Source organism: Canis lupus, chromosome 10 (genome assembly GCF_048164855.1).
Source record: "Canis lupus baileyi chromosome 10, mCanLup2.hap1, whole genome shotgun sequence".
In the NCBI taxonomy this organism is placed as follows: Eukaryota; Metazoa; Chordata; class Mammalia; order Carnivora; family Canidae; genus Canis; species Canis lupus.
The window spans coordinates 11384114-11407165 of NC_132847.1; the positions used below are offsets into that span (position 1 = coordinate 11384114).

The 23052-nt window shown below is 37.9% G+C and overlaps 1 protein-coding gene across 4 annotated transcripts in view; it reads left to right on the forward strand.

Annotated features, from left to right (window-relative positions):
- PRR16 (proline rich 16) overlaps positions 1-23052 on the forward strand; it is a 532382-nt gene that overhangs the window by 1165 nt on the left and 508165 nt on the right. Inside the window, exons 1-2 of one of the 4 annotated variants that reach the window (XM_072840678.1) lie at positions 7128-7306; positions 17574-17668. The exons of 2 other annotated variants lie outside the window; for them this stretch is intronic. The gene's annotated coding sequence lies outside the window, so the exon portion shown is untranslated. Of the gene's footprint in view, positions 1-7127; positions 7307-17573; positions 17669-23052 lie in introns of those variants that run through there. One more of the 4 variants, XM_072840681.1, reaches the window with a different exon arrangement.

The window sequence follows — 23052 nt, forward strand, 5'->3', positions numbered from 1 at the left end:
TGTTTAAGGACTTCTATCATTACTTTCAGTGAGCTTCTGTTGCAATGGCACAATGAAACAGCATGTCAGAAAGATAAGATTACAGCATTCCAATTTGTAGTATGCTGGTAAATGTTGAACAGCTAGCACTTGGTGGTAGTTTTGCTGATTATTGTTGGTGTCAATAGTCTACCATGGTTAATTTAAAGCTGCTGATGATTTAATAACTGGCTGCCAAAATTCCTGAGAATATAATAATTGGCTCCCTTGAGCAGGCCAGAAGCAGCTATAATAATACACTACTGATCATTGTTTTGAGAAGTAAAGTCTACTCTGTGTAGCTACTGTATTACCTGTGAACTTGTTAGTAATTATGTTAAAAAACCCTATCAAATGCTATAGTTCCTCCTCATCAGTAATGAATAATACTCGGACCTTAAAATATTTCTCTGGTTACCAACTCTCCTCCTGACCTAGATGCTATTTGATGGCAAGATTTGGGTCTTCCATCCATGAAGATGGGTGTCTTTTATCAGTTTTACAAGTGTCACAGCCATTATCTGTTCTGTTTTCCTTTTCTCAGTTTCTTGCTGCCTTTCTGGAGGTCCAGTCAGATACTCATGGGTCCTTTCCTTTCTACTTCACATATTTTCTTTTTTAGCTTGTTTTTCTTATTTATTACAGCTTTACCACTGCTACATATTTTATTTATTATTATTATTATTATTTATTTTATTTTTTTATTGGAGTCCAATTGGTCAACATATAGCAAATCACCCAGTGCTCATCCCGTCAAGTGCTCCGCCTCAGTGCCTGTCACCCAGTCACCACAACCCCCCACCCATCTCCCTTTCCACTATCCCTTGTTCATTTCCCAGAGTTAGGAGTCTCATGTTCTGTCACCCTCACTGATATTTCCCACTCATTTTCTCTTCTTTCCCCTTTATTCCCTTTCTCTATTTTTTATATTCCCCAAATGAATGAGACGATATAATGTTTGTTCTTCTCTGATTGACTTATTTCACTCAGCATAATACGCTCCAGTTTTGTTTTGTTTTGTTTTGTTTTGTTTGATTCTTGTCTCTATAATGTGCGATTTATGAGGATGGTGAGTTTTCTCTGAATTTTTACAGTATGTACAACAGTGTCTGATAGAAGTAGAGGTTCAGTAAATATTTCTTAAAAGTAAAAACGTGAGCTAATGATTTGTATTAGGCTAGATACAAGATTAATGCAGATAAATCTGGATATTCTCTCAAGATGGACTGATTTTTTTTAATTGGTCTGATATTTTTTATTCCTCAAAAATGCAAGTAATCTCTGAGAAGAGCACCTATTCCTTCAAGTTCATCCTTTCCCTCTAAAAGCTACCAAACTTTTTTTTTATTTATTTTTTATTGGTGTTCAATTTACTAACATACAGAATAACCCCCAGTGCCCGTCACCCATTCACTCCCACCCCCCGCCCTCCTCCCCTTCTACCACCCCTAGTTCGTTTCCCAGAGTTAGCAGTCTTTACGTTCTGTCTCCCTTTCTGATATTTCCCACACATTTCTTCTCCCTTCCCTTATATTCCCTTTCACTATTATTTATATTCCCCAGATGAATGAGAACATATGTTTGTCCTTCTCCGACTGACTTACTTCACTCAGCATAATACCCTCCAGTTCCATCCACGTTGAAGCAAATGGTCGGTATTTGTCATTTCTAATAGCTGAGTAATATTCCATTGTATACATAAACCACATCTTCTTTATCCATTCATCTTTCGTTGGACACCGAGGCTCCTTCCACAGTTTGGCTATTGTGGCCATTGCTGCTATAACCAAACTTATTTGATATGATTTACTTTGATTTCTACACATACCAGCTCTTTTCTATTACGTCTAGGTGCTTTTCAGCCATTTCTTGTATTGCTCCTTCTATGCCTAGAAAACTTTATAAATTTTAGTGCTAGCTTTTCTTGGTGTTTAGAACCCAACCTTTATTTTTGTTTCTGTTTTCAAATTCATCATTATTCTTTGAGTTCCCCTCCACACACATTACTGAAGTACTTCATTGGTTCATAACATGAGTATGTAATTTATTAACCTTGACTGCAGGTACTGCAGACCTGTTGAGTTACACATGTTCAGGCATCCAAAGCATGGTTTTCCTTATGGTCTTTTTATGGTAACTTCCTCCCCACCCCTCCAAGGCCCTCATAGGTGCCTAATCTTATAAAAGGAATTCATGTCTTTTGAGTTAGTTCTTATTTTCCAGTATCCGTAAATAGTTTGAGATGTGAATTTGGAATTAATTAGCTCCCCTCTCTCACTGATCATTGGCCAGCCAGGTGAAGGAAGGTAGGAAGTCAGGTAGCAGTTTCTCAGGAAGCCAAAAGAAAGTGAGAGGAAGGCATCAACTTATGGCTGTGTAGCAAATGATGTAGTTGTTATGAGCATAAACTCTGGAGCCAGACTGTCTTGATTTAAATCCTACTCTGCCACCTACTAGCTTTGTGACCTTGAAGAAGTCTCTTAGCCTTTCTCTGCCTTGGTTTTCTTCTTACAAATGGATAATAGAGCTGATCATGGTAATCATCCTTGATTTGGTTCGAAGAAAACTGAGAAGTAGTCAATAACAGTTAATCATTATTGGTTGCCATAATTATTGTTCTATCTGTATATTGCCTGTATATATGTCTATATCTTTAAAATGCTCCTTCCTAGTCCTTCTAGAAGCCTCTGGAAGCCATGCCAAATCTATGCTGGAAGCTTTAGCCTTCACTGGGCTCCCTGCCTTCTACCTTCCACTTCAGACTGCATCCCTAAGATCTGGTTTCCTTGGGTCACACCTGCCTATTTCCCATCTGGAACATTTAAGGGACTTTCCAAGGTCACAAAGCTAGTAGGGATGAGGTCTGAAATGGAAGGTAGGAGGTAGGGAGCCTCATTTTCCTATTCATTCATCCCATATTATTGACTATTCAGTTGGTGGTCTTGACTCTGGTTTTTTTCCTCTCCATACTTTATTTTTAAGCTTCCTCCTTGGCTCCATCATGAAGTAACAGTACATTTCCGAATTGTACAGTGCCTCAGCCCTGAACCACTCCTTAAAACTAAGTATTGGTTCATCTTTCACTAAATTGGAACTGTTTTCCCTTGTACATTACTCTTTGGACAGATTTAGGTGATTAATATCATTACTTAATGTGGCTAGATGCTAAGGCAATTGACATGTGTCCAGGTAGATAATTATCATTTCTTTCAGGATTACCTCAGGCAATTGATTAATCTCTCTTTTGTATTTTGTGCAATCTTTATTTCTCTTCTCTCTCTTTTCTGCTCTGCTCTTGGAGAGAAACCTAATTAACCACATACACACCAAGGGTGCATAAACTAGTCATTATATAAATTTGCATTCAAATTCTAGACCTCTAAGGTTTTTAGTCCTTTCCACAAAATCCTCATAGCCTGCATTTTACCCTGTGATGGTTAATTTTGCAAGACCAGTGTGGGTGGACTGTGGTGCCTGCTTGTTTGCTGAGATACCAGTCTAGATGTTGCCTTATAGGTATATTGTAGATCTCATAACATTTCAGTTAGTTGGTTGACATGAAGTAAAAGAGATTACTCTGGATAACTTGAATAGCCTTCATCCAATCAATTGAGGGCCTTAAGAGCAAAAACTGAGGTTTTCCAGAAAAAAAAGAAAAAAAAGAAAAAGAATTCTGCCTCAATATTGTAACACAGAAATCCTGTGTAGTTTCCATCCCGCTGGCCTGCTCTGAATATTTTGAACTCAAGACTGTATGTTCAACTTTTTCCTAAGTCTCCTGCTCATTGGTCTCCCTTCTGGATTTTGAATTTGCCAGCCCTCATCATCCCTTAAGCCAATTCCTTAAGATAAATTAACGTCCCTTTCTCTCTCCCTTCCCCTTATCCTAATCTCTCTTCAACTTTTTGCTTTAATATATTCTATTTCTCTGAAGAACCCTGATTGATACAGACTTTACCAGGAAGTGGGGTGCTGCCACAAATACCTAAAATGTGGGAGGTGGCTTTCAAGTTGGATAATGAGTAGAGGCTGGAAGAATGCTGAGGCACATGATGGGCAAGGCCTAGATTACCCTGTGGGTTGTAACTGGAGGAGAAAACCCTCATGTGGAATTTTAAGGGTGATACAACATGACTGCAGAAACTATGCTTGAAGACTCATAGATCCTGGAGGAGGTGAGGCTTGTCACACTACAAAGGGGGCCAAATAGGAAGAGTGCCAAGAGAGTGAGGACCATGGACAAGTGCCTTTACTGGAGATCTGAGAGGAGCATACAAGAAAAAGGCATGAGGGAATTTCATATGTGTATTTGAACGTCACTCAGTCATGGTTGGGGGAGCTCAGGAAGAGAAACGGGGCAGAGACCAGCCCGATCACACTGATGCATCTCATCACCTGCTTAGAGGGAAGTTGAGGGATCCCTGGGTGGTGCAGCGGTTTGGCGCCTGCCTTTGGCCCAGGGCGCGATCCTGGAGACCCGGGATCGAATCCCATGTCGGGCTCCCGGTGCATGGAGCCTGCATCTCCCTCTGCCTGTGTCTCTGCTTCTCTCTCTCTCTCTGTGACTATCATAAATAAATAAGAATTAAAAAAAAATAAAAAAAATAGAGGGAAGTTGAGGCATCAAGTAAATAGGAAGTTTGAAAGATTTACATTATACGTTGAAGTGACAGTGGGTAGGAATAAAGGTGTTAAAGGTAATTCTGGTTAGGGGGAAATACCATGATGTTGGAGGCAGAGATAGGAATGATTCATTTAAAAGTCAAGCAACACCAAGCACTGCCAACCATCACTGGAAGTTAGGGCAAGGGCATGGAACAGTTTTTCCCTTAGAACCCACAAAAGGAAATAACTCCACTGATTTTTGGATTTTTGGCATGCAGAGCTATGAGACAATACATTTCTATTCTAAGACACCCAATTTTTGGTAATTTGTTATGGCAGCTGTAGGATGCTAACATATACACCTTTCCACTTCCAGAAGATAAAAGAACTCTGTAATAACAGTATTATAAAAAACATTCTAGTATATTTCAGCAAAAATGTTGCTATCAGTCAATATGAATCTCCTGTTATTTACTTAGGTACAGAGTAACATGATCTTACACTTGTAATTTTGTATTTTAAACCCTAGAGAAGTTAATATAATTATATTTAATTTTAAGGTAAATTATAATTTATTTTAAAAATCCAGTGTTCCTAGGTAGCACATTCATAATGAAATATAACCAGATAATAAAATTTGGAGGGGAGGGTAGATTATGCATAGTTTTCCCTTAGTGACAGGGCTAAGAATAAATACTTCTGGAACCTAAGTTGATATGTATCATAAAGTCCAGTTGTTAACAAATCATAGAAAATTATTCCAGATGCATATATAGGAGAATAATAGAAAAACAAAATAATTTTATAATAATGAGGCTACTGTAAGTAATTCATAATTTGAAAAAGTCAAAATGGTATCAATGGTGGGACATAATTAATTCGAGATAATATCGATGACTGGAAGAAAAGTCTTCCCCCCAAATTGTATGAATTCCAACTAAATGCATGTGTGGATTTACCCAGTAGGATTTAAGCATCTTATCTAAGTGCTAAAACTTAGTAGGGCTTCTTAGAATATTGAGCTGGAAAGAGCAATCAAATATATTAATATGCTTCTGAATATTAACATTTCTTAACTTTTAATAATTTACTTAAAGGATTTCTGGTAGTAGCCTTTATTTTTTTAAATTTTATTTATCCATGAGAGACACAGAGAGGCAGCAACGTAGGCAGAGGGAGAAGGCGGCTCCCTGCGGGGAGTCTGATGCAGACTTGGTCCCAGGACCCCAGGATCATGACCTGAGCTGAAGGCAGATGCTCAACCACTGAGCCACCCAAGCACCCTTGGTAGTAGCCTTTAATCTGATGTAAAAATGAAAGTCATGAAATTGAATATGATTCACCCCCCCCCCCCCCGAACGATTTGCTGGTGTGATGCTTATAAAGAAATTCTTTGTAGCATAAAGGCTATCCTCGGAAACCTTCTAAAATGGCTACTCCAATTTCCATTATTGGCTTTGAGGATCATGCCTGAGGATAGTGGTATTGAGTTTCCCTGTTTCTCATCTAATATCTCTGTGAGAAGGTCAGATATTATTTAAAAGCATTTGGAAAATTACTGATGGGAGCTGTGGAACCTCTTCTGGAATGTTTTGGGTATTATTGGTGCTTCTAGTTATTTTAGTTGTATTAATAGTGTAGTTGAAAAATCCTGAGCGTATGAATCCTCTCTGTGCCGATTAATGCTGTATGACTTTAGGTAAGCAGTTTAATTGCCTTACTTTAGTACAGTTCCTCTGGGCAACAAAGAATAAAGAGAGAAATTAATGTGTAGGGTGTTGTGGTTCTTTGTGTGACTGCTTGAGTTTGAGGTAGGCAAGTGAGAGTCAAATGCTTCTTAGTATACAAGTGTGGGAAGGCGGGCACAGAGTGGAAACCTTGTTGCTCAATTTGTTGCTCAAGTGAAAGGTCAAACCCTGGTAATGTATTATTTTCCACAATGAGCTAAGACTCTGTGGTCTCTGAAAAGTTTTTTGTAAATATGTTAAACTTTTCCCCGACTGTGATAGTCTGAACTGGGGCAGTAGGTCTTTTATTCACCTCTCCTCCATGGGAAAGTTTCTCACCCCCTTCTGAACTTGTGAATAGGGTCAGAAAATAAACAGTGTGCAACTCTTTGAAGTAAGAGAACTGCTCACATTTTTACTGGAAGGATTGGAGTTTTCCCGGGAAGCTACTGTAATTCTCAGGTGAGAAACTGGTAGGGGTGAGGAAGGAGGCCAACCTGAGAGGTCATGAATAAAACTCCATCTGAGGAGACTCTCTTATGGAGATAAAAATGTGTCCACACTGTTTTCCCTACAGAGAGGAAGAGCTAAGTGAACTGGATTTTCTTTTTCTCTTGGTTAGCTTGCATTTTTTCTTCCCATCTGAGGTTACCTTGCCTTACTTTAAAAAAATGTCCCAATATAACTGACAAATAGTATAGTTGATCCTCAGGCTGTTAATTATATTGGTCCAGTGATGATTCATAAGTCCCAGGGAGAATGTTCCATGTCATCTGTTCTAAGCTCTATCAGACAATGGGGGTACCTAATAGCATCAGTGAACCCTTTCTCAGAAAGTACCAGAGAGGACTTCAGCTCAAGACCCAATGAAGCTCAGCTTCCAAACTACCCTGTTAATGAAACCCTCACACTCTTGTAAGAGGAGAAAATAGAGGCCTCCACCGCAGTGCCCCCAGGTGACTTGATGGTTACAGATGATATCATTAAGGCACCTGCTATAAACTCAGCATATTGTAGGTACTCTTGATGATAATGATGGTGATTATGGGGATGATAACTATGGTTATAAAATGATCTCCATCCCAATGAGTCTGTTTTTTGAACTGATTGGCTCCAAATGGAAAACTCTGGAGGAGAACACATACCAGTTTTCTTTGCTTAGAGAATAACATAGCTCCCCTGTGTCTAGGAAGTTAATAAAAATAAATTTAATATTAATTATGATGAAGATGATAGGATTAATTCTAATAACCAGTGACTACCATGCAGAAGAATGTCGCCATAACAGGAAGTAGGATAAAGGGGAAATTCCCAGAAAGCCCATATCCCAAATAACATGTCACATTGATGATTCAACTGCACTTTTATTTGTTTGGCTGCAGTATAATTCACATGCACCCTTGAGAACTTAATAGAGTTTTAGCAAAGTTTCTGTTGCTGAAAAAGGAAGTGATTAAAACATAAAATAGTTTCCATGTTCTATTAAACAGAGATGTGCATAAAACATGTCATCCAGAGAAAAGCAGAAAGATTTTAAATATTTCACACATGAAATTTATTGTAATATGAGCTAAACTTATGAGTAATTTAGAAAATATTTTCTGAAAATATTCTTTCAAAGAGATTTCCTATTTCTAAGCCTTGCTCATAAAATGTAAGCCTTTGTGTCTCTTTTCACTATGAACTGTTTTTTCTCTCCCTTCCTCCTTTTCTTTCTTTTCTTTCTTTTCTTTCTTTTCCTTCTTTCCCTTCCTTCCTTCCTTCCTTCCTTCCTTCCTTCCTTCCATCCATCCATCCATCCATCCATCCATCTAAATATATTCTAATTGTTTCAGGATTTTGACCAAATCTTGCTTTATAGCTAAGGATAGTGGGTAATAATTCTTTCCATGTTTTAAAAGGAAACACAGTAACATATGAAAGTCTTATTAGAGTACCATCACCATCTCTGAGATCATGGCCACATCATCTATCTCCAGCCTACAGAGGTAAAGGCCAGACAGTGGCTAAATAGGAAGATCCTTCAGTGGGAATTTGTGCCATAAGTGCTACAGTATTTTCTGTTCTGTTGTTTGGGTGGGTATGGGGAAAGGAGCTGAATCTTCTCAAGCAAAAAATAAGACTGGCCGAAGAACCCATTGGTGAGATGGCATTTCTTAACTTTCTAGATGGCATCTCTTATTTTATAGCTGGGTGGTACCAAAATGTATGCACATATAGGACTGTTCTTACCTGCTACTGTAGGAGGATAGGAAGCAATTATTGGAAAATTAGACATGTACCCCTTACATTTTGTAGGTTAAAGAAAAGGCTGTATTTCATCTGGAGAAACCTGAAGGAAGTGGTTGACTGGAACCACCTCTGATTTGAAGCCGGAAGAACATTCACCTTTAGAACAAGCTTCATTCATTAGAGGAGAAGGGATATATGCCTTCTAAGGGGCTGAATGAATGCATAAAACATAGCCAGACTATAACCAGCTTAAAAGGACTTTAACCAAGAGGAATGTCTCTTGGTGTGATGGGATCCCAGGAGAAAGAGAGTATAAGGTTTCCTTTTGGAAGTAAGGGGTTATGGGCATGGTAAGCAATCAGATGGTGAATATATAGCCTGCATCAGGCAAAGGTACAGTGGGGGCTTCTCAGTAGGGAATCTCAGATATTCTCCCCTGTGTGTCCCACGAGGAAGCACATTTGGGCAATTGCCTTGCAGAGGGCTGACAATCATATTGTAAAAGCACAGGTCAGAGTTTTCCTCTTTCCTCTAACTCTATTATCCCTTATCCTGGAGAAGCCGGAAGCAGCAAGTCTTAGTGGTACATTTGGACCAAGAGAAGAGAGAGAACAGGACACATACCTCTTCTCTAATACAGATCCCCAGACTTGTGTCCAGTCTGAGGATGAGAGGAGAACATTGTATTGGGTATGAGATGGAAATACTGCATTAGATTGCCCTGGATTCTTACCACCTGGAAGTGAGTTCTATTTACCTAAAAGTAACCAGAAGGCTGTGGCATCTACTGAAATGATACCAAAGAACAAGGCAAAGTGAGTGACCAGGAAAAATAGGCCATTTTCTGCTTATATCTTACTAAATTTGGCCTATTTAATAGGCCAATTATGTATTCCATATATCATTTTTAACAAATGCTATCTCCCAGCCCTTTCTATAGGAGAACCATCCTCATTAGTAAAAGGAGTTTGAATCTTTGAGGGAGGGAGGGAGGGGGAGAGAGAGAGAGAGAGAGAATGAATCACTTTGAGAGAGACTGGACATGAATTGGCCCAACACTGTTTTCTAAATAAGTAACTAAAACTGAGACTCAATTAGACAACTTTGGCGTAGGAACAGACCTGTCAGACCATCAAACAGAGCTAATAATTTTCTATCTGATTATATCAAGAGCAGAGAAGCTAAATTACTTGCTTAATGCCACACAAGGAGGTATAAAGCCCATCTTGATATTAATATTCCTGACTCCTGGGTAAGTTTTGACTTAACACAGGGGTAAGGGCAGCCCCGGTGGCACAGCGGTTTGGTGCTGCCTGCAGCCCAGGGCGTGATCCTGGAGACCCTGGATCGAGTCCCACGTCAGGCTCTCTGCATGGAGCCTGCTTCTCCCTCTGCCTGTGTCTCTGCCTCTCTCTCTCTCTCTCTCTCTCTCTCTCTCTCTGCATCTCTATGAATAAATAAATAAAATCTTAAAAAAAAAACACAGGGGTAAATGGTTTACTTGTGATATTCCAGGAGAGACCTAATAAGTATCTTTTTTTCTGATTATTTGTTCTGGGCTTTGGCCCCTTTTAGGTCATTACACCTTCCTGTGAATTGAAGACAAGATATGAGCTCTGAGTGATGTCTTTGTAATCGATGGACCTGGTATAAATTCATTTAGATTTTCTTTACATGCTCCCAGATCCAATCACATGTATCCTTAGTCTTCTTGGTTACACAGAGTAGCATAAAAATTAGGGAAAGAGAAAAAAAGAGAATGTTTTGGGATAATTTCCACATGATATTTTCCATTTTACTAAAAGGAAATTCGTAGAGGGTTTGGAAACATTCAGTCTCTTTCTTGTCTGAGTCCAATAGAAACAAATATTGATTTCTCACACTGAATTCATTTCAAGAAGAGAATACTGAACCCAAATATTTTTAATTCCTAGTCTAAACTAATTATACAGTGGATTTATGCATATTTTTCAACTTGTGGCAACTTGATTACTATAGGAAAGTAAAAGGATTTACTTTTTCTAGACCAAAAGAGTGAATTGCAAACAGATTTGACACAATCTAAGAATGGTAAATTGCTACTTTTATTTTCCTATGAAGCAAATATATTCACCCTTTGGTAAATTAAAGTGAGTGACTATAAACTGTCTTTAGCTCTTCTAATCATGAAGCTGCTTTGAAATGCATATAACAGAAAACTTGTTCATATCAGAATGAATAAGAAAATTTATTGGCTTCATGAATTTAACTTAAGAGGTCTTAAGGTTGGTGGATTCAGTGACTTAATGATGTAGCTAAGTACTAAGTTTCTTTCTTTCTATATTTACTTTAATTCTCTGCTTTTGCCTAGCTTGGGTCATGTTCTGAATACTGCTCTTTGTTCTTAGTCTATTCTCCCATAGTCTCTAAATAACAAAAATATGCTTTTGTTTAGGGCTACAGTGCACTTGTATTAAAAGTTACATTCCCCCTTGTAGATAATTATAGTTATGTGATTAAGTTTTTGCCAAGCACAAGAGATATGTGAAGCTTCAAAGCGAAATATCTATGGAGAGTGATCATTCACTGTTTCTAAGTCCTGTCAATATGGTGTAATACTTGGGACTCCCAGGAATGATCTTTAACAGAAAGGATTTTGAACCCTTATTTTCTCAGTCTCCTTCTTTCTGGTTCAAATAAAATTTTAATGAATGGAAATAAGGACACAGACTGGATCTCTGAAGACTTTATAGAATGGCCATGCTATGCCTGGTTGGTTTTTCTCTAGGATTTTTTTTTTTTTTTAAGTTGACAATTGACACTAATCACAACTGATAAAAATACCATGTTTTGGTGGTTTTGACCCTTATTTTGAATCAATCAGTGTCAAGGGAGCTGGAATTAGCATGGCTAGTTTAAGCCAGTAGTTCTCAGCATGGGTTGCAGTTTAGAGTCATCTGGGGAGTTTTAAAAGCCTGGGCTCTACCTCAAACCAATTAAATGAGAATGTCTGGATCAAACCCAGACATTATATTTTTTAAAAGCTCCACAGGTGACTCCAGTGTGCAACTGACTCGCTTAGACTATTCAGAGTTACCTTTGGAAGGTCAGTCCTCAAACCACATTGCTGCTGCACAAATGGAGAGTGGAGCTGGATGTTCCAGAGTCAACTCCAACATGCACTGCACGCTAGTCTCTTAAAAATGTTACAGATCAGTAAGGATGAGACAGTTGAAAATAATTATATATAGAAAACTAAGAGGGTTGGCCATTATGTTGCCCTTATTCTGTTATAAGCAATCAGAAAACTCTAGGAGGACAAAGGAAAACAGTTTTGGTCTTCTCCTATAATGCCAATATTTTATTATCGCCCTTTCTATTGATAAAGCTAGAAGCTATTTTGCTTCATGCCAACACTACAACCTGAGGGGTGTACAATTTCTCTTGCTTTGATTGATCTCATGCTATATAAGAGTCTTTGTTCAATTTTTCTGTAAAATGCATTCTTGGCAACTGTTATGGCATAAAGAGCAAAACATTCTCAGTTTACCACGAACTCTGAGACAGCCTCTAGGAATTCTAGAGAATTACTCTGTAAATTTAGGGACATAAATACCATTTCCAGGTTTACCAGGTGGTGCATAAGAATAGCAAAAACAATGGAAGATAAGTAACTTTTTATTGTTTTGTTTGTATAGAATGACAGTCAATAAATAGAAACTCTGATATCAGAATGTGGGAAAATGTATAAACTACACACAAAGGCACATTGTGAAAGGAAAAAATGGCATGGCAGCATTTCAAGCTGAAAGACATTTTCACAATGCATCATTGGGGTAAAGATAAAAATCTCGAGTTGCTTTGATGGAAGTGGTAATCCTTTAAAAGAGAACACTATAATTAGGCTGGTTTCAGAAGCTGCTTCTCATATATATATTGGCTGTGAATACGATTTTATCTTTTAATTTGGACTGTGATTATGATCTTAGTTTGCTGGTACCCAGGGGTTTCCTGAGAATTACAGTCCATTCTCATTATTCATGGATTCCATGTTGGAAATTCACCCTGCCTGCTAGAACTTACCGTAGCCCCCAAATCCATATACATGGTGCTTTCACTGTCGTTCATGAACAAGCACAGGGGAGCAAAAAAATTGGAGTTTCTTAATATACATCCTAGTTGGGGCCAAATAATACTGATTATTCATTTTTCATACCTTAATCAAGAGCCCTTTTCAAGGTGTATTTAGTGCCATACTTTTTACATGTTTGTGGTTTTTTAATTTTTTAATTTAATTTTATTTTTTAAGATTTTATTTATTTATTAGAGAGAGAGAGAGAGAGGCGCGCAGAGACACAGGCAGAGGGAGAAGCAGGCTTCATGCAGGCAGCCCGATGTGGAACTTGATCCGGGGTCTCCAGGATCAGGCCCTGGGCTGAAGGTGGCACTAAACCGCTGAGCCACAGGGGCTGCCCTATTTGTGCTTTTTTTTTTTTTTTTTAAATTATTTATTCAAAAGAAACACAGAGACATGGCAAGAGGAAGAAGCAGCCTCCCTGCTGAGCAAGGAGCCCCACCTGGGGCTCCATCCCAGGACCCCAGGATTACCACCAGAGCCAGAGGCAGATACTCAACCAGTGAGCCACCCAGTGCCCCATGTTTGTGCTTTTTGTTGGTAACTTAGCTGTTTAATGGCTCCCAAGCATATCATCCAAATGCTGTTTGATGCTTTTATTAGCAAGAAGGCTCTTATGTTGACCTTTTATACTCACGGCCCCACCCCTTGGCAACTATTAATCTGTTCTCTCCATTTCTGTAATTATGTCATTTCCAGAATGGTTCCTGTTTAAAAATGTATGTAATTTATTTATATAATAATAAACTTATAAATTTATATAACTGTAAATATGTAACATATTTAAATATAATTCATTTTTAATATATTTAAACATATATATATACACACACACATATATATATTTTATAGGCAGTTTATTTGTTGAAGTGTTGCCTGTGGGCTGGACCAGTGTTTATATTCAACATCACTTGTCCTGCCAATACCACTCAAGCAGAAGTGGGGCCCTGCCTTGTTTCAGATGGGTGGGATGGAAGGCCATATCCCCACTTAGCCTTACTCACACTCTCTGGGTGAAAGCAGCCAGAGGACTTGCACAGACTTGTTGCCTCTGATTTAAGGTGGGAAGTCAACTCCCTGTTAAGCCTCAGGGACCTCAAAGAGGAAGGTGGAGTGCTTACTCTCACCACTCCCCAACATCTCATTAGAGAAAGAGACAGAGAAAGTGATTTTTCTTCTGTTGGTGTTTGGCTGGACAAGGATTACCAAAAAGGCCATCTCTTCTTGCATCCTCTTTTCCTGAGTCTTTTGGAGTATTTTTCTGTCTCCTTTGGTGGTTCCTGACTGGAAACTTCTATAGTGCCTTGTCTGAAACATACAGGAAGCATTCAGGAAGTCCAGAGAACTCATCAAGTCTTGTTCTGGAAATCCTTAAGTCCCTAGGCAGTCCACATTCTTCTTTCCACATTTCAGACACTTCCTATATTTGTTGTGCTTTGGTCCAAGGTATTTTAGTAGAAGAAAGAAGAGATAAGAAGAATGGATTAAAATAGTGTATCCAGAGCCTCTGGATAATGTTTTAAAAAATGGAAATGAGTTTGGGAGGAAGGGAGGCTCTCATTGGAAAAAAAACCAAGCTTACCAAAAAATTACAGAGGTTGGAAAAATTCTGTCTTTTTAGTTGACTGTGTTAACACATTATCTGGTAACTATGTTTTGTTTTTCTGTTGTTTTTCAACTTTCATCCTGCTTGTTAGGTTTCTGACTTACAGACTGACTTTATTAGACCCTGTAAAACAATAAGTATTTTTTAATATTTTGCCTGGCAATCAGATGGTAAATTATATTGAGGCAAAGTTAGGATCTTAGATTTTTTTCTCCTCTGATCTCTAAGTGCTGTAGTGCTGTACTGTAAAAACGAGAAAAAAAAACTAGTATTATCATTTGCTTTTGGTTAGTATTGTAGCTTCAGAACTAATACAATAGCCAGGAAGTCCCAGAAACCTGAGCTTTGCTGGATTTTCATGTGCTCACAGCCATGGTTTTATTTTTTAAAAATTAAGTAGTGCAGCCTGGGTGGCTCAGCGGTTTAGCGCCACTTTCAGCCCAGGGTGTGATCATGGAGACCCGAGATCAAGTCCCACGTTGGGTTTCCTGCATGGAGTCTGCTTCTCCTTCTGCCTGTGTCTCTGTGCCTCTCTCGATCTCTCTGTCTCTGTCTCTGTCTCTCTCTCTCTCTGTGTCTCTCATGAATAAATAAATGAAATCTTAAAAAAAGTCAAGTAAATTAGACTTTATAGACATATCCAAATGTCACATTTTTAGCTTATAATATATTGTTAATACAGAGCAGAGACTTAGAACCTCATCTCCAGTGTACTAAAAATACATTACCTAGTCCTATACTTAATGTAATGAAAACTAATATATCCCTAAGGAAGTAAGGTGTCTGAAAGAAAGTCTCAAAATCTGTAATAATTAAGCAAAACTCATAATCCAGTTATTTAATCAGTGTTTTGTTTTTGCTTTTGCTGATTTTTGTTTTTAATTTGAATTACATGTTTTGGAAACCCAGAATATGTACTATGACACATTTTAAAACTTCCAAAGAAGATAAAGAAAATTCAGATAATTATGGTTCTGGCTAATCCTGGACTTAACTTTTCTTAGATATGCACCATATAGCATTGTATCCCATATACTGAGTCCTTTAGAGAGTGACGTTTGAAAAGTTAATGAGAACTAATCTAGTCTCTTAAGGGAAGGGAGCTTCGAACAAGTTGAAATAGGAGAAGACACCTTCACCCATCTAGGAAAACAAATGAGAGCCCAAATATAAAGTCAGGTGCAGTGGGAAGAGTGGATCCAGCGGTGGGGGTGGTGGGATAAGGACGAAAACGAAATGAAACAAAACTGTGACTCTAGTCTATTTGGGTTTGAGGGAGTGGTGTGCAAAGATAAATTTAAATCCCTTATTTAATTGAGAGTTGGAAATACCAATCTGGATATCAGAGGAAGGGATAGAGAGGTCTCTGAGGATTTGTTGCTTTGAAAGCCCAGGAGCTTCCTTGGTGTAATCTGAAAGCGGCTGCTTTATCCTGAGGCCAGGGAGAGACAGGACAAAGAGGCAGACCACTCCAGATTGGCAGCCGGCAGGTTTAAGCAGCAAGGGAACATATTTACAAGGCTTGTCCGAGCCTACCTCAACTCAAGATGAGTGCATTTGCGCCTGTGCCACCAGATTTTTACAAGCTTATATAGAGTCCTTAACTGAGTTCAGTCACGTACACCATTCAGATGGTCTCATCATCACTTTACTACCTAGAGGCTGTGTCTTTGGGGCAGCATCGAGGAGTAGGGAAAGCAAGCAGAATGCCTATTCCAAAGACAGGGGAGGGAGTAAGGAGCCTTGCGTTGGCCAGGTCCAGGTTTTAGGTCATGTCTTCTTCATGACCTCCCCCAATAAGTGTGGGAAGTTACTGACATACAGATGATATGTTAAATTTGAGACTTAAATTATAAGGTATGTGCTGTAGATTTAATTACATCCCCTCAGAACTCGTATGTGGAGGGCCCCCAATGGGCCTGTATTTGGAGATAGGGTCTTTAAAGAAGTAATAAAGGTTAAATGAAGTAATGAGGGTGGGTTCCTGATCCACTAGCATTAGTGTCCTTATAAGAAAAGTTACTAGAGAACTCCCTTTCCTGTTCTTCCTCTCATTCTGCACATGCTCCCAGTCCAAAGGCTATGTGAAGACATAGTAAGAATGCAGCCATGTGGGCTGATTCAGTCAGTTAGGCATTTACCTTTGGCTCAGGTTATAATCTCAGGGTCCAGGGAGGGAGTTCCATATTGGGCTCCTTGCTCAGCAGAGAGTCTGCTTCTCCCTCTGTCACCCTGTTCATGCTTTCTCTCTTTTAGATAAGTAAATAAAATCTTAAAAAAATGCAACCATTGGCCAGCCAGGAGGAGAGCCCTCACCAGAAACTGAATATCCAGAATCATTATCTTAGACTTCCAGCCTCCAGAACATTGAGAAATAAGTGTCTGTTGTTTATTTCATATAGTCTGTGGTATTTTGTTATGGTAGCCCAAGCTGACCAACCTAGCATGTGAATGGAAAAAATTTCCCAGAGAAAGTAGGAGTCATGAGAACAGCTTAATAGCTAGTCAGTGGTCTTAGAAGGTGTAAATTTACCATCTTAACATATGTTCTGATTGAGATAATTAAAGTTATCAATTGGGATCTATCTGAATTAGTGAGGAGATAATGATGCTTGCAGGAACAAACAACACATTTTTAAAAAAAATCTACAGATTTCCTAAATACCAGATTACCAGATAGAAAATGCAGTGGGTGGGGGTGTGTGGGTGGCTCAGTCAGTTAAGCGACTGCCTTCAGCTCAGATCATGTTCCCAAGGTCCTGGGATCAAGCCCTATGTCAGGTTCCCCGCTCCTGGAGAGCCTGCTTCTCTCTCTCCTCCCCACTCATGCTGCCTGCCCCTCTCTCTCTCTCTCTCTCTCTCTCTCTCTCTCTCAGATAAATAAATAAATAAATAAAAATGTTTTTTAAAAATGCAATGGATGAAGAATCACATATACAGTAACAAGAAATCATAAAACATATTACATAAATAGTAATTGTCAGTATATAATAAGGAAAATTATAAAACCTCACAAAAGCCATAAAAGAGCACCTAAATAAATGGTCTGTTTTCTTTAGTAGAAGCAGTGAATACTGTAATGCTGCTAATTGTTTAACAATCAATACAATTACTGTACTTATGACCAAAATGTGTATCGTCTGGGTATTGATTCACAGATGTGACAGTCATAAAATAACAATAGCTCAGAATATTTAGGAAACAAGACCAATGAAAGGTCTTGGCTTCTCGGATACTGAAATCATTATCCTCATTATCATCTTCTGTGAAGTTGGAAACAGGATGGTGCTCAGCCATGAAAAAAATGAAGAAACCCTACCATTTGCAAAAACATGGGTGGAACTTGAAGGAATTATGCTAAATGAGGTAAGTCAGAGAAAGAAATATATGATCTCACATATATGTGAAATAAATATACATATATGGAATCTAAACCACACAAAACAAATAAAACTCAAAGACAAGACATTCAACTGTGGTTACCAGAGGTGGAGGGGTGGGGAGAGGGAGAAATGGAGGATGGTGGTCAAATGGTACAAACTTGCAGTTATGAGATAAATAAGCCCTAGAGCTGTAATGTACAACTTGGTGACTGACTATAGCTGACACTGGTGTTCAATACATAGGAAAGTTCTCACAGTAAATCCTAGTTTTCTACATAAGGAGAACTCCTTTTTTCCTCTTATTTAAAAACTTTTCTTTTTACTGTATCTCTATGAGAAGATGGATGTTAGCTGAACCCATTGTAATGCATATGAAGTCAAATTGTTGTGCGATAGCACTTTATACAGTGATAGTTTTTTAGTAAAACTGAAAAAATGTTATAGTTGTACTGCATCGACCAGGTTAGTTATTAGCACAACAAAAATATTATGTCCAATCACATACCAAAGTAAATTCCAGATACAGCAATGATTTTAACTGAGGAAAAAGGAATGTGTGAAATCATTTAAGGAAGGGGAAAAATCTGTATCTCGGTGTGAAAGGAGAGCCTTATGTACATGGCATGAAAGTTAAGAACCACAAAAGAAAGTACTGATTTGATTATTTAAATATTCCAAATTTTTATGATTAATAGAATAAAGCTACAGGTAAACCCAAAGTGAAAGTGAAAAAACACAAAACAAATTCAATCTGTCTTAGGACAATATGGCAGCATTCAGTAAGACAAATGATTAAAATTCCAATAGAAAAGTAAGACTAAACATGTAGAAAGACGTTTTAAAAATATGAATATTAAATGTAAAAAGAATAAAATACTCCAGTAAGATTCCAAAACTATATATTAAAACAATAATTAAGTATATCTTGTATGTAATAAATTAACGGTGATCTAAAAGAAGAAAACATCAGAATTGGAGAGAATAAGAATTATAATGGACTATGAAAGAAAAGTAGATATCTGAAACTTATCTCTAGACCAATTTGAAAATAGAATAGATCCTGAAGTCTATGTATATTCCTGTCATTTTAGTCTGAAGAAATCCTTGAGTATATACCAACTGCTGTATACGGGCATGTGTTTTTAAGAATAACTTAAAAACAACCTAAATATTTAGCAATATTAGGGCTACTGAATAAATTCATGTAATAAAATAATACCCATTCATTAGAATAAAGTTATTTAAACTCAGTTAACTAAAGTACTGTTGGCTATACTTATTAATTTGGAAATATGTTCATGTTATATGTAAATAGGTTATAAAATTATACATAGAGGAATAAACCTTTATTTTTTTACTTTATTGTATTTTTATTTTATTTTATTTATTTTAATAATTTATTTTTTATTGGTGTTCAATTTGCCAACATACGAATAACACCCAGTGCTCATTCTGTCAAGTACCCACCTCAGTGCCTGCCACTCAGTCAGCCCCCCCCCCGCCCTCCTCCCCTTCTACCACCCCTAGTTTGTTTCCCAGAGTTAGGAGTCTTCCATGTTCTGTTTCCCTTTCTGATATTTCCTACTTATTTTTCCTCCTTTCCCCTTTATTCCCTTTCACCATTATTTATATTCCCCAAATAAGACCATACATTCTGTATATATGTACAGAAGAAAAGTCCAGAGTGTACATATCAAGTCAATAATGTTGATCTCTGTGTCGTGAATTTTTCCCCTGTGCACATACATTTTCTGACTTGAAAAAGAAACCTAAAGAACATAGGTATCTTCTGGAATAATATTTTATTATTTTATGATTTTTTAAAAATATTTTATTTATTTGAGCACATGAGAGAGAAGATGAGCGTGGTGAGGGGCAGAGGGAGAAGCAGATTTCTCTCTAATCAGGGAGCCTCACTGGGTCTCCATCGATCCCAGGACTCCAGGATCATGACTTAAGCCAAAGGCAGACACTTAACCAACTCAGTCATGAGGGGCCCCTGGAACAATATTTCATTTAGAAAAATAAGAATTCCTAGTCACCTAATAAGAGTAAAAGTAGAGAATGGAAACAAAAACAGAGATTTATGTAGAAAACAAGAAACAGAGATGATATTAGAAAAGAAAAAAGAGACTTTATTGAATAATCAACGGTGGTGGTAGAATGAGTGTCCATTACTTCTTGATTTACAGAGCACTTAGGATATTCCCAGTCCTCTTCTAGATGCAGAAAGTAAAGAAGTGAAGACATACAAGTTTTTACATTGACAGAACTTAGAGTGTAGGAGGAAGGGACAGAATGATGGATAGAATATAATTTCCAGTACTTGCTTAAAATAGTGTGGTGGCATTGGTGATGGAGGGGAATGGATGAATTTAAAACATATTTTGGATGACAACTTGCAGGTCTTGCTGACAGGTTGAAGATGGGGAAAAGGGAAAGGGAATTATCAAGGAATATTCAGGTTTTTGGCTGCTGTCAACTAGAGACAGATATCAAAAGTTAAATTTTGGTTGTGCTAAATATGGAATGGTGATTACATCTTTGAACATGTCAGGTAAGATTGCTGGATAAATATGTTTGAAGCTTAACTGATGAATTAATGCTGGAGATAGAAATTTGGAAGATCATAAAAATAAATATGGGTCTTAAAGCCAAGAGGTTAAATAAGATGACTTAAGGGGAGGATATAGCAAGCTAAGGGCTGAACCCTGGACCCCTCAAATGTAGGGAATGTTTGGAGAAGAAAAAAAGCTGTCAAGATGGCTAAAGAATATAAAGAAGAAAAAAGAACACAGGATAGTAGAGTGTTACAAAAGCCATGAAACAACAGGTTTCTTACGAATAAAGCATATTCTATCAGCCTAAATATTGTTGATAAAACAGAAAAATGTCCAGTGGATTTGGCCACACTTAAGTCACCAAGAGTTTAGTGAAGATTGGTTTCAGTATGTGATGGGGGTAAGAAGCCAGATTGGAAAGGATCAGAGTCATTCAGTAGGTGTGGGTAAGGATTTTGTGAAAAGGAAGAGAGAAGTGTAGTATCTGGAAGGGGTAGTCTATTAAGACAGACTTTTTTTTTTTTTTTTATTGAGACAGGAAAAAGTATGATGGGTTTCTATGTGGTTTAGGACAACCCAGTAGAGATGAAGTGAGTGAGAACCTTCTAGAGAGAGGTAGTAACTAAGAAGGAAAGCCCTTTTGAAAGGGTGGGAAAGGATGGGCTCAGAGCACATGTTTGGGAATTAACATTTTTAGATGAAGGGTGTCATTGTCCACTGTAACAGCACAAAGGCAGAGAATATGGCTGTAAAGGCCGGCAGGTGTATAGATTTAGTCATGGGACAGGGTAGAAATTCTTGTTTTATCCTATGAAATTAAAAAATACTTAGCAACTAAAAACTGGAGTTGGTTATAAAGTTCATTTGCAAATTGATAAAAAGCTGCAGAATATTAAACTGTGAGGATAGAAAGGAATACTTTCTAGGGACATGTAATGGGATTTTCAAGCAGAACAGTGTGTCCATTTGAGGCATGAAAACATAAATAGGAAAATAAGCCCGTTGGCCTAATTGTGTCATTTTTTTCTTTTCTTTCTTTCTTTCTTTCTTTCTCTTTCTTTCTTTCTTTCTTTCTTCCTTTCCCTTTCCCTTTCCCTTTCCCTTTCCCTTTCCCTTTCCCTTTCCTTTCCCTTTCCTCTCTTTCTCTTTCTCTTTCTCTTTCTCTTTCTCTTTCTCTTTCTCTTTCTCTTTCTCTTTCTTTTCTTTCTTTTCTTTCTTTTCTTTCTTTTCTTTCTTTTCTTTCTTTCTGGAATGTTATATACTCAGACATTAGAACAAAGGACCCTTCAATCAGGGTTGGGATTTGCAAGTCAGTATTACAAAGGGGGTAAGGAGTTGAAGGTGCTTGCCAGGAAATACATAAATTGAAAGCTCATTCGATCTAAGCTATACAGGTAGGGAGGGGACAATAGGTGTTGGGTGAAAAATAATGTATAAGTACCAGTATTAATGGCTTAAAGACTTTGATTAAATCAAATTATCTTTAAAGTGCTCAAATAAGCAAGTTGGGAGAAAAAAACTAAGATTGGCAGAAACTAGGGTTTCTAGCATCTGATTTGGGGAGAATGTGACTGGAAAGGGGATATTGAAAAAATATTAAGTACATCAAAGAAATGAAGAAGCAGGAATTACATAAATCATATATGTTCATGTTAAGTCCAAAGATTGTTAACAATTTGACAGTGTGGGAACTAAGATCTTTAGTGAATTAGGGGCAGTTTCCTGGAAGGCAGTGGAGATGAGGAAAAAAAAAAAAGAAAAATTAAAGATGAGTTGAATGGGATTGTGTTTTTGAAGAAAGAAAGAGGCAAGTGGTTCAAAACTGAATTTCCGGAACCCAAATTAGTCATCTCCAATTCTCCATAGCTCCTGTACATGTATTGCTTCCTGTCTTAGGTGATGCCAGCATTGTCCTTCCACTTGCTTGGAGTTAAACCAATGTCCTCTTAATTAACTCACTGAACTGTGTGGGAGTCCTAACATCATCTAGTTAAGTCTAAATGTCAATTCTCCCAATCCAAGTATTTGGTAAGGAACTCAAGGTTAGGTTGTCTATTTACTAAGAAGGCTTAATGTTTACAGTAAGAAAGCTTACTGTTTATCAGATGTTATTGGATCAGACCCTAATGAGAACAATTACTCAGCCTCCAGGCTGTTTGTCTCACACAACTGAGGTATCTGAGAGATACAGAATCTTATTCTAGGGGCTCTGTTAGAAGCTGAATCCTCAAGTTCCATCAAGATCATAGTTAAGAAGAAACTAAAAATGTAGAGAAATCTTTTAATCACCAATTGGGTGTTCTAGAGGACATATTGAAAACATTTGGGAGGATGGAGAGGAATGGGGTTTGGATAGAATTAGAGATGCCCTAATTTTTTCTTAAAGATTTTATTTATTTTTTCGTGAGAGACACAGAGAGGCAGAAACATAGGCAGAGGGAGGAGCAGGCTCTCCGCAAGGAGCCAGATACGGTACTTCATTCCAGGACCCTGGGATCATGACCTGAGCCGAAGGCAGACACTCAACCATTGAGCCACCCAGGTGTCTCAGGGATGTCCTAATTGAGTAACGGTGAGCAAATCCAATGACTCCAGATGTCATGGGTGTTTGGAACAATGAAAGAAATAGTAATATTTACTTCAGTTCTCTCTGAAGATGGATTGATTGGAGAGTTTCTTTGAGAGAGTTTTGACAGCCCATGTAAGCTAAAATTTTCCATATTTAGTTATTCTGGTATAGAGCCACGAGAGAACAAACTTCATTACATAAAGGAAAAGGTGATTTTGCCTTTTCAGATTTCAAATT